A 12500-nucleotide genomic window follows, 5' to 3' on the forward strand; every position below is an offset into this window, starting at 1 on the left:
TACCGAGACCCTTTTCGGGGCCCCGGGTCGGGCGCGGCCGCTCTCGGTGCGTTTGTTCGGAGCAGCACTCCTTTCGGATCTGCTGTCCCGACAGAGGAGAACCAGGAAATGTCGATTCGTGGGGCACGCTGGCAAACAGGAGTGGGGCCACGAGTTCAGATGCAGAGCCCCGGACATCGCTGTGCCTGCGGCCGCCGTTTTCGGACTGTCTCAGCGTAGGGGACTGGCCGCCTAAGTCTCCCAAAGATAGGTACGGGAAGGGTAAACAAAACCCATCCCTGGAAGCTGACCCGCAGCATGGGGTAGGATCCCTCTGCTTCTTTTTATGAAGCCTGGCAGGTGCCTACCCAAGGCGGGTCTGGTTTTCCGGTAGAGCAGCATCTCCACGTCGGTTGTCATCGTTCAGACACCTTCATTTCGTACTGCCCTCTGAAATCCTGACGGCCCCGCACTGGAAACGCCCATGCCCACGTTGTGCTCGGCCCGCCCGAAATAACCTCCTATGCAGAAGGGGTGCGACATGCCTGGGATCCTCTCTGACGTTGACGAGGGTCCAAGATTTCTTAACATGACATTCCTTAGCATAGAGGCGCTTGTACAAGTGTCCTTGTACCGCCCACTGGAGTTCCTGGCAATACGAAGAGGACGGAGATAAAAGGGAGATGACGAGGCACCAATAAGGGAATGTTTGGGTTGATGGAACGAGACATGATCTAATAATGGTGTACGTGACTGGGGTCCTATATATGGCTTGGATTTGTTCAATAAATTCAAGAGATAAGAGAGAATCTTTGACTGTCTGTCTTATTCCTCTCTTCTCCTCAAAGAATTCTTTGAGCGTCGATCTTTCTTCCTGGTGATACTTAATCATTAATTTTAAGTTTGCCATAATAATTAACATTCCCTAATCAGAAGCCCTGGATGAACAGAGAGGTTCGCACTCTGCTCAAAGCCAGAGATGCTGCCTTCAGATCAGGATGCAGGGAAGCATACAGCTTGGTCAGAGCTAACCTGAGGAGAGGAATAGCTATAGCCAAGCACTGCTACAAACGCCGGTCCTGATTCACAAAAAAAACAAAAGCAGATGCACATAAATGGAAAAACCTAATGCGTACAAAAGAAGGGCAAAAAACAAGACTGGTGGTCTGAGATTTCTTACCATGGCATCCCTCAGCATAGAAGCGCTCAGGGTACGAGCGTCCTTTGTACCGCCCACTGGAGTTCCTGGCAATATGAAGAGACTAATAGCTATAGCCAAGCACTGCTACAAATGCCGGATTGAGGAGCACTTTACCTCCTCTGACCCTCGGTGTACGTGGCAGGGAATACACGCCCTGACTGACTATAAACCAACTAGCTTTGTTCCATTTACCAACAGTGCTTCACTCCCTGATAAGCTGAACAACTTTTACGCTCGTTTCGACCAGATGATAATGATATCTTCAATAAACGATCCTCCACCGATGACAACCCACTTGTACTTTCCACTTCGGACGTCAGTCGCATGCTGAGTAGAGTGAATGCACGGAAGGCAGCTGGCCCTGATGGTGTACCTGGCCGTGTGCTGAGTGCTTGTGCTGTGGAACTTGCGGGTGTCTTCGCTCTCAACAGAACTACACACTGCATAACCCACCTCAATAATTTCCAAGTGCTTTAAAAGACTAGTTCTTTCTCACTTGAAATCCTGCCTGCCTGCTACGCTGGACCCACACCAGTTTGCTTATCATTGCAACAGATCCACCGAGGACGCTATCTCAACAGCACTACACACTGCACTAACCCACCTCGCTTGGAAGCATAAGGAAGCATAAAGTAATCTAAATCTCCCTGGTAGGCGGCTGCGTCGACCTTGGACCTCAGAAAATAAAGTGGACCCACACCAGCAGATGACATGGGACACCAAACCGCCACTGACTGTGGAAACTTTACAGGGTAGCTCGAACAATGTGGATTCCGTGCCTCTCCTCTCTTCCTCCAGATTCTGGGACCTTGATTTCTATAGGAAATGGTCCTTGGTCTTCCAGGACCAAGATGGCATCGCGATCACACTGCGAGGCGTAGCGTCTTACCGGTTTTAGTGATGTTATACTTCTGTACTTAGCTATCTCCAGTTTTCTTGCGCAAATAACTCTTGCGAACTACAGTTACGACAGACAGACACTTTTGGAAATTAACATTCACTGCACAAACACCGGATTCAGCATCGGTTGGACTTTAACCAGCTTCAAAACAACACCCCTCCCCCATCTTGGACTTTCCGATCATCTTTCTTTGTTCCTGCTTCCCAAATACACTCCAGTCATGCAGAGGATTAAGCCTTCAACCAGAACTGTAAAGTTCTGGATGGATGGGGCTGACTCCTTCCTTCAGCAACAGTTCCAGCACACCGACTGGAGTGAGTATGCTGCCCGAGCCTGCACAGGCTCACACATCCACTTGGACACCTACACTAACTCTGTCCTGAAATGCATCAACAAGCGCTCAGGGTACAAGCGTCCTCTGTACCGCCCACTGGAGTCCCTGGCAATATGAAGAGACTAATAGCTATAGCCAAGCACTGCTACAAACGACGGATTGAGGAGCACTTTACCTCCTCTGACCCTCGGCGTATGTGGCAGGGAATACACACCCTGACTGACTATAAACCAACTAGCTTTGTTCCATCTACCAACAGTGCTTCACTCCCTGATGAGCTGAACAACTTCTACGCTCGTTTCGACCAGATGATATTGATATCTTCAATAAACGATCCTCCACCGACGACAACCCACTTGTACTTTCCAATTCGGACGTCAGTCACATGCTGAGCAGAGTGAATGCACAGAAGGCAGCTTGCCCTGATGGTGTACCTGGCCGTGTGCTAAGAGCTTGTGCTGTGGAACTTGCGGGTGTCTTCGCTCACATCTTTAATGTTTCGCTTGCCCAGGCAGCTGTACCATCTATCTTTAAGTCAGCCATTATTGTGCCTGTGCCTAAGCATTCTACTGCTTCAGACTTTAATGACTTTCGACCTGTAGCACTCACCCCAATAATTTCCAAGTGCTTTAAAAGACTAGTTCTTTCTCACTTGAAATCCTGCCTGCCTGCTACGCTGGACCCACACCAGTTTGCTTATCGTTGCAACAGATCCACCGAGGACGCTATCTCAACAGCACTACACACTGCACTAACCCACCTCGCTTGGAAGCATAAAGTAATCTAAATCTCCCTGGTAGGCGGCTGCGTTGACCTTGGACCTCAGAAAATACAGTGGACCCACACCAGCAGATGACATGGGACCCCAAACCGCCACTGACTGTGGAAACTTTACAGGGTACCTCGAGCAATGTGGATTCCGTGCCTCTCCTCTCTTCCTCCAGATTCTGGGACCTTGATTTCTATAGGAAATGGTCCTTGGTCTCCCAGGACCAAGATGGCATCGCGATCACACTGCGAGGCTCAGCGTCTTACCAGTTTTAGTGATGTTATACTTCTGTACTTAGCTATCTCCAGTTTTCTTGCGCAAATAACTCTTGCGAACTACAGCTACAAGAGACAGACTCTTTTGGAAATTAACATTCACTGCACAAACACCGGATTCACGCAATCTTTGACTGTCTGTCTTATTCCTCTCTTCTCCTCAAAGAATTCTTTGAGCGTCAATCTTCCTTCCTGGTGATACTTAATCACTAATTTTAAGTTTGCCATAATAATTAACATTCCCTAATCAGAAGCCCTGGATGAACAGAGAGGTTCGCACTCTGCTCAAAGCCAGAGATGCTGCCTTCAGATCAGGACGCCGGGAAGCATACAGCTTGGTCAGAGCTAACCTGAGGAGAGGAATAGCTATAGCCAAGCACTGCTACAAACGCCGGTCCTGATTCACAAAAAAAACAAAAGCAGATGCACATAAATGGAAAAACCTAATGCGTACAAAAGAAGGGCAAAAAACAAGACTGGTGGTCTGAGATTTCTTACCATGGCATCCCTCAGCATAGAAGCGCTCAGGGTACGAGCGTCCTTTGTACCGCCCACTGGAGTTCCTGGCAATATGAAGAGACTAATAGCTATATCCAAGCACTGCTACAAACGCCGGATTGAGGAGCACTTTACCTCCTCTGACCCTCGGCGTATGTGGTAGGGAATACACACCCTGACTGACTATAAACCAACTAGCTTTGTTCCATGTACCAACAGTGCTTCACTCCCTGATGAGCTGAACAACTTTTACACTCGTTTCGACCAGATGATATTGATATCTTCAATAAACGATCCTCCACCGACGACAACCCACTTGTACTTTCCACTTCGGACGTCAGTCGCATGCTGAGCAGAGTGAATGCACGGAAGGCAGCTGGCCCTGATGGTGTACCTGGCCGTGTGCTAAGAGCTTGTGCTGTGGAACTTGCGGGTGTCTTCGCTCTCAACAGCACTACACACTGCACTAACCCACCCCGCTTGGAAGCATAAGGAAGCATAAAGTAATCTAAATCTCCCTGGTAGGCGGCTGCGTTGACCTTGGACCTCAGAAAATACAGTGGACCCACACCAGCAGATGACATGGGACCCCAAACCGCCACTTACTGTGGAAACTTTACAGGGTACCTCGAGCAATGTGGATTCCGTGCCTCTCCTCTCTTCCTCCAGATTCTGGGACCTTGATATCCATAGGAAATGGTCCTTGGTCTCCCAGGACCAAGATGGCGTCACGATCACACTGCGAGGCTCAGCGTCTTACCGGTTTTAGTGATGTTATACTTCTGTACTTAGCTATCTCCAGTTTTCTTGCGCAAATAACTCTTGCGAACTACAGTTACGACAGACAGACACTTTTGGAAATTAACATTCACTGCACAAACACCGGATTCAGCATTGGTTCGACTTTAACCAGCTTCAAAACAACACCCCACCCCCATCTTGGACTTTCCGATCATCTTTCTTTGTTCCTGCTTCCCAAATACACTCCAGTCATGCAGAGGATTAAGCCTTCAACCAGAACTGTAAAGTTCTGGATGGATGGGGCTGACTCCTTCCTTCAGCAACAGTTCCAGCACACCGACTGGAGTGAGTATGCTGCCCGAGCCTCCACAGGCTCACACATCCACTTGGACACCTACACTAACTCTGTCCTGAAACACATCAACAACTGTGTGGACTGACTTTGACTGTCTGTCTTATTCCTCTCTTCTCCTCAAAGAATTCTTTGAGCATCGATCTTTCTTCCTGGTGATACTTAATCATTAAATTTAAGTTTGCCATAACAATTAACATTCCCTATTCAAATGCCCTGGATAAACAGAGAGGTTCGCACATTGCTCAAAGCCAGAGATGCTGCCTTCAGATCAGGACGCCGGGAAGCATACAGCTTGGCCAGAGCTAACCTGAGGAGAGGAATAGCTATAGCCAAGCACTGCTACAAACGCCGGTCCTGATTTACAGAAAAAAGAAAAGCAGATGCACATAAATGGAGAAACCTAATGCATACAAAAGAAGGGCAAAAAACAAGACTGGTGGTCCGAGATTTCTTGGCATGGCATCCCTCAGCATAGAAGCGCTCAGGGTACAAGCGTCCTTTGTACCGCCCACTGGAGTTCCTGGCAATATGAAGAGACTAACAGCTATAGCCAAGCACTGCTACAAACTCTGGATTGAGGAGCACTTTACCTCCTCTGACCCTCGGCGTATGTGGCAGGGAATACACACCCTGACTGACACTGACACACCCATCTCAGTTACCTCCATCGTGTATATTTGTAATATTGTACTATAGTGAGAAAGGTTTATTCTATTTTATTTCACTCAGCATGTAGCCAGATAGGCTATTTACTTTGGTGCAGTTTATTATATAAAGTTTATGCACTTTATTAACAAGTTTTCCAGTGTCTGCAGTCATCTTTCTCTAAAACTCACACAAAGACATTATTTGAACTATAATTCCAAAACACCTCAAGTCTGCCTCCTTTGTACTAATTTTGGATTGTTTTCTCACTGATGATTTGTCAAAATAGCTAAAGTTCAGATTTTAAGTAAATTTGCCTTTTGAAAAACTGCCTCCTTTGTACTAATGTAGGATTGTTTTCACAGTGCAAAAAGTGGCATATTGATTAGTCAAAATAGCTCTGATATGTTGTAACCTTATTTTAAGTAGTTTTTGTCTTTTGAAAAACTGCCAATAGGTAAAGATATTTTTACATAAATTTATACAAAAAACAACCCTCAGCTACTTGTAAAAAGGACATTTTTACTTAAACATTTAAAAACCCAAGTAAAAGAATATTATCAGGACATTTTTTCTTGTTTTAAGTCAAAATATCTCACCCCATTGGCAAAGTGTTTTTCTTGACAAGTAAATATGACTCAAATTAAACTTAAATACTATTTTTGAGCAATTTTTACTTAACTGAATTTTTTATTTATATTTCTCAAGGTTTTTGTAGGTTTCACATCAAATAATACTGCATTAGATCAACAAATATAAACTAAAAAGCTTAAATAATTCTTTATTGTGTGTATTCTAAATAAACAAGTATTATTTCATTATATTTTTGAAAGATTATAATAATAATTATCAGCAGCTGAGAAAACTGCCAAAGTACCAAAATATTTTTTATTTGTTGAGACTGTTGCCCTAAACTAAACTCCTGAAAGTCTGTGCCTGCTGTGACTCTCAGAGCTTTGTCAGTCAACACAGTTCACACTATCACCCATCCCCCCGTTTTAGCACCTAGTAGTGGCTTAATGTACATAACAAAATGTGGCCTAATGGGTTGCAAATTACCCCAGCACTGCCATTTGGCAGCCTCTGGTAGAAAAAGGGGGTATATGAAAATCCTGATAGTTCTAGTGTTGACATTCTGACTGGTGTTCGCTCAGAAGCTTTTAAATTTTTCGCTTCCACCTTAAGTAATGCAGCAGTAACATTAGCTAACTTGAAAATTTGAAAGTAAGGCGTTCGGACAAGAGTTTCAGAAGGGCAGGCTGGCTCACTGTGGTTACGTGTTTGTCGGTTTACTGGCATTATACATATATCAAAGATAGTTGGAAACTTTGTGAAAGGACGTTTGTGTTGCCTTATCAAAGTAGCCAACACTTTAAAAATGTTAATGTCTATGGATGTTGGGCATGTTAAAAGTATTAAAAACATTACAAAACACTTCAACGAATGATAAATATATACGCCATCCCAATCCCAATATATTTGCCTGTAATGGAATATATTGGAATCGGGACGTTCCGGGAGCCACCTGGTGGATTGATGCAAAAGTGCGGGTAAAAGGCCCAAACTTTGAGGATTTTTAGCTCTCACCACGTGTGCCCAGGACCCGACCCCGGGCTCTGCAAAGTAAATCGTCTAGGGGGCGCCGCGCGCTAGGCCGATAAGGTCCACCAAGCGGCGTATCATATATGTGGATTGGGATGGTGTGGTACTACGAAGAGGTAAGCAACTGCTATTTTGTCCACTAAATGGCTTTTCGGAACTAAGACCCCACCACCACCTGTTAGGTCTAAATGGAATTGTGGACCCATTTGTGGCCACATACTTATATATGTTAAGATAGGATAAATCTCCTTCAAAATTATATTGAACAAAAAAATCTGAATTAAAAAAGGGCTTTTTTCAGCAGTAAATTCAGTGGTGGTTGAAGTGAGGGGTATATATATCTATGTTTGTGTGCGCTTTTAAACGTATTTATGTTTATATAAATATTATGTTTGTATAATGTTTATACAAAATCTCATAAACATTGTTCAGAACATTAAACACTGGAATTGTTTCCGTTATTTGGTAAGTTAAGGCTTTATGTTGTTTCAGCAATAACGCCATACACCAGTTGGTGGCAGTAAAGCATCATGATTCACGAAATACACAAACTTAACGTGTTAACACGTTCATAACGCGTCAATACCTTAACGTGTTAACACGAAATTATACGCTACGTGTCAACACGGAGAATCCAACACGTTTAGAGCATAATTTAAAACAAATGAAAAAAAAACAGAGGAATTCAAGTTTATAAAGTGTATTGGACTAAAAACAATAAGCTTGTAGCCTACTTAGTGTATACTCAAATACCTACATGCAAAATTGAGCCATGCTTTGGTACTGCGTTCTTATAATGTTTTTTGTGAATTGACTACACTCGGCTCAGAGTCACAGTCAGAAAACAGCGTTGGCCCACAGCAGGCTCAGTGTCACTTTTCTGAGTGTTCTTCGTCAGTAGTCATGGGGGTCCAGGTGTAAGGAATGTCGTTGGTCTCTAAGCGTATTGGATTTGACCATGTTTTTTATGAGATTTTGTATTAACATTATACATATATAAATACGTTTAAAAGCACACACACACACACACACACACACACACATATATATATATATATATATATATATATATATATATATATAAACCCCTCACTTCAACCACCACTGAACTGCTGAAAAAGCCCTTTTTTAATTCAGAATTTTTTGTTCAATTTCATTTTGAAGGAGATTTATCCTCTCTTAATTTATATATAGAAGTAGATACACATAATTAAATAAAACATGAGTAACTTAATGTATCGTTAAACATACAATACGTTTACAGAAAGAGGAGGATCTGGAAAGTTAATTTCACCATGGGTTTGTATTGACACTGTATTGTTTAGCAGTATGCTATTAAAAGAATGCACATAATTTATCAATGTCAAATCTCAGTATGTGTCACACACATAGTGTGAGAGAATAGTGATGTTTGTTTGATATACAATTATGAAAAGCTTTAGAGCATGTTATGAATGAAGTTATATAATAATATGCATGTTTACAAATTTTAAGGTACTAAACACCAGAGGTTTTTTATTGTGAAAAATTAACTTCCAGTTGCTATGGGGATCAGCTTACTAATATTGCTGTCTTCACACTGCTCACGTAGGGCTCAACGTAGCCATAGGTCAGTGCTTCGCTCACTATGTTATGAATAATTCAGATGAAACGTAGGGACTACGTTCACAAAGGATTTATGTTTCGTGTCAGCTACAGTGTGTGATGTAAATCCAATCATGAATATGTAAGTAGGCCCGTATGGATTAGTTAAATGCTGTTTTAACTACAGTAACTGAAAAATATCACTGGTGAACGAGACAAAATACATATTCAATTATAACTGATATCACAACAAAAATATAGAATTAGAAACAGTACATAAAAACCCAAACAAAGTGTAGTGTAGCGAAACTGGTGGACTCTCTCTTTGTCTGTGTGTAGATGGATATAATCTCGGTGTGGGGACTAAAACTTGTTTACAGACTCACATTTTTAGTTATACAAATACACGCATTTTTGTGTGTGTACGATTGTTTACATGTGTAAGGAAGAGACGTTATAAAAAATAACTAAATACTCTATAAAGGACTTAAATCCAGGATAATAAGTCTGAATTAATGAAGACACGGCCCCTGTGCATAACTCGTGCGGGAGTTTAAATATCATTTGATTAGAATACAACACTTTTCATGTGTTTAATGAATATATTTTTTGTTAAATATTGGTTTTAATCATAACATAAATGTGTCGCTTTGTCAGTTAGCAAAGTTACATCAGCCAGTAATGTTAAGCTACAGCCCGGTCTCACACCTACTCGTGATATAGTAATCTGCAATTCGTGACATATCGCATATTTTCAGCATGAATTGCAGTCTCCTATATATGTGACTATATCACAAGTAGGTGTGAGACCAGGTTGTAAGCTATCACTACCTCGGGATGTAAAGGTCTTCCATGTGTCTTAGCAAATTACAAATAATTAAAATAAATGTTTTACAGTTACTGAAAGACATCTACGAAGAAATGTACTGCTTAAATATAATATATAACACTTGTGTCAAATATATTGCAATTGGGATGGTTAAAGTAAAGACTTATACATTTTGGGAAAACATTTTATATAGTTAAAAAAAATACATGTTTCCATACAGCCCAAGTCCCTCTGATCCTTTTTCTGTAATTAGAAGTGTAAAATTCTACTGTCAAAAACCCATATATGTTTTTGACTGGAATATATTGGAAGTTGGATTATCAGATCTTGGCTTAGGAGTGAAATATCTTCAAAGTAAGACCAGTTTCGTCTAAGTCTGAGTGTCATCAACTCAGGGTGTGAGTTTGGAGATGATTGGAGGACATAAATTTTTTCACTTAAAAACAACTCATAGGGGGACCCCTTTTAGTTTTTTTGAGTGAAAATATTTATTCTCTCCAATCTTCTCCAAACTCACACGCTGAGTAAGATAGACCCAGACAAAGATAGACCCGTTTGTAAAAACCTCTTATGTTGTTCTGAAGCTGAGATCTGATAATCCTACTTCCAATATATTCAAGTCAAAAAAAAATATATGGATTTTGGACAGTAGAATTTTACAACTCCAAAGACAGATATGAGATCAGGGAGTCATGGGATATATGGCTAAATGTATTTTTAGACATTACAATTATGTTTTCCTAAAACGTGCTCTGATGACAATATGTAGTGATGGGACACCATCCCACTTTGAACATATTTGACACAATATATATGGTAATTGAACAAGCATCCCACTTACAATATATTTGAAGCCATAAGGATGTATGGTAATTGGACAACCATCTCATTTCCAATATATTTGACACCATCAGGATATAGGGGAATTGGACAACTATCCCACTTACAATATATTTGACACCATCAGGATGTATGGGAATTGGACAACCATCCCACTTCCAATATATTTGACACCATCAGAATATATTGCAATTGGACAACCATCCCACTTCCAATATATTAGACACCATCAGGATAACCATCCCACTTCCAATATATTTGACACCATCAGAATATATTGCAATTGGACAACCATCCCACTTCCAATATATTAGACACCATCAGGACAACCATCCCACTTCCAATATATTTGACACCATCAGAATATATTGCAATTGGACAACCATCCCTCTTCCAATATATTTGACACCATCAGGATGTATGGGAATTGGACAACCATCCCACTTCCAATATATTTGACACCATCAGAATATATTGCAATTGGACAACCATCCCACTTCCAATATATTAGACACCATCAGGACAACCATCCCACTTCCAATATATTTGACACCATCAGAATATATTGCAATTGGACAACCATCCCACTTCCAATATATTAGACACCATCAGGACAACCATCCCACTTCCAATATATTTGACACCATCAGAATATATTGCCATTGGACAACCATCCCTCTTCCAATGTATTTGACACCATCAGAATATATTACAATTGGACAACCATCCCACTTCCAATATATTTGACACCATCAGAATATATTGCAATTGGACAACCATCCCACTTCCAATATATTTGACAGCAATTGGACAACCATCCCACTTCCAATATATTCGGAGGCCGGAAATACCCCATCCCAAACCCAATATAATATACATGTGTTGGGACATTCCATGTGCCACCTGGTGGACTGATGAAAAATTGCGGATAAAAGGCCCAAACTTTGATTATTCATATCTCTTTCCACGTGAGGAGTAGAGACTCAGCGAGGGCGCGGAACTTCGTGGCGTGTTCCCCTGAGCGCACTGGACCCGCTCTCGGGCTCGGCAAAAATCATTTAACGGGCGCCGCGCGCTAGCGCTCTGGTCCCGTCCGATGGCAATATACCATATGTGGATTGGGATGTTGAGTGGCTTTCTTAAGTTAAGGCTTTATGTTGTTTCAGCAATAACGCCATACACCAGTTGGTGGCAGTAAAGCATCATGATTCACGAAATACACAAACTTAACGTGTTAACGCGAAATTATACCCTACGTGTCAACACGGAGAATCCAACACGTTTAGAGCATAATTTAAAACAAATGAAAAAAAAAAAAAAAACAGAGGAATTCAAGTTTATAAAGTGTATTGGACTAAAAACAATAAGCTTGTAGCCTACTTAGTGTATACTCAAATACCTACATGCAACATTGAGCCATGCTTTGGTACTGCGTTCTTATAATGTTTTTTGTGAATTGACTACACTCGGCTCAGAGTCACAGTCAGAAAACAGCGTTGTCCCACAGCAGGCTCAGTGTCACTTTTCTGAGTGTTCTTCGTCAGTAGTCATGGGGTAGTACTTCGCTGTCTAGCTTATATAATCCCTCTATTTTTTTGTAACCCTTATTTTGACCCAAATTTTGAATCTGCCCCTTCAGCTGTCCTAGGTGGGGAAAAGGTAATCCCCCCCAATATTGGACTTAAGTCCCCTCTCTATTTATCTTCTATGTATTTTATAACAACAATCGTATTTCTAAGATTCTCAATGATCTTTTTAATATTTGTTGATTAGAGGTGCATGGGAAGAGGAAGGCCTTAAAGATGACTTTCCATTTCTGTCCATAGGGGTGTGTTTTGTTTTTTAAATTTATTTATTTATTTTTAATGTATAGTTAAACAAATCATGTTCCTCGGCTGTGCAGCCCAGTAGTACCAGAGGTGATTAGGACATCTAATACCCCCTCTA

This window comes from Hoplias malabaricus, unplaced genomic scaffold, assembly GCF_029633855.1.
Source record: "Hoplias malabaricus isolate fHopMal1 unplaced genomic scaffold, fHopMal1.hap1 scaffold_46, whole genome shotgun sequence".
Classification (NCBI taxonomy): domain Eukaryota; kingdom Metazoa; phylum Chordata; class Actinopteri; order Characiformes; family Erythrinidae; genus Hoplias; species Hoplias malabaricus.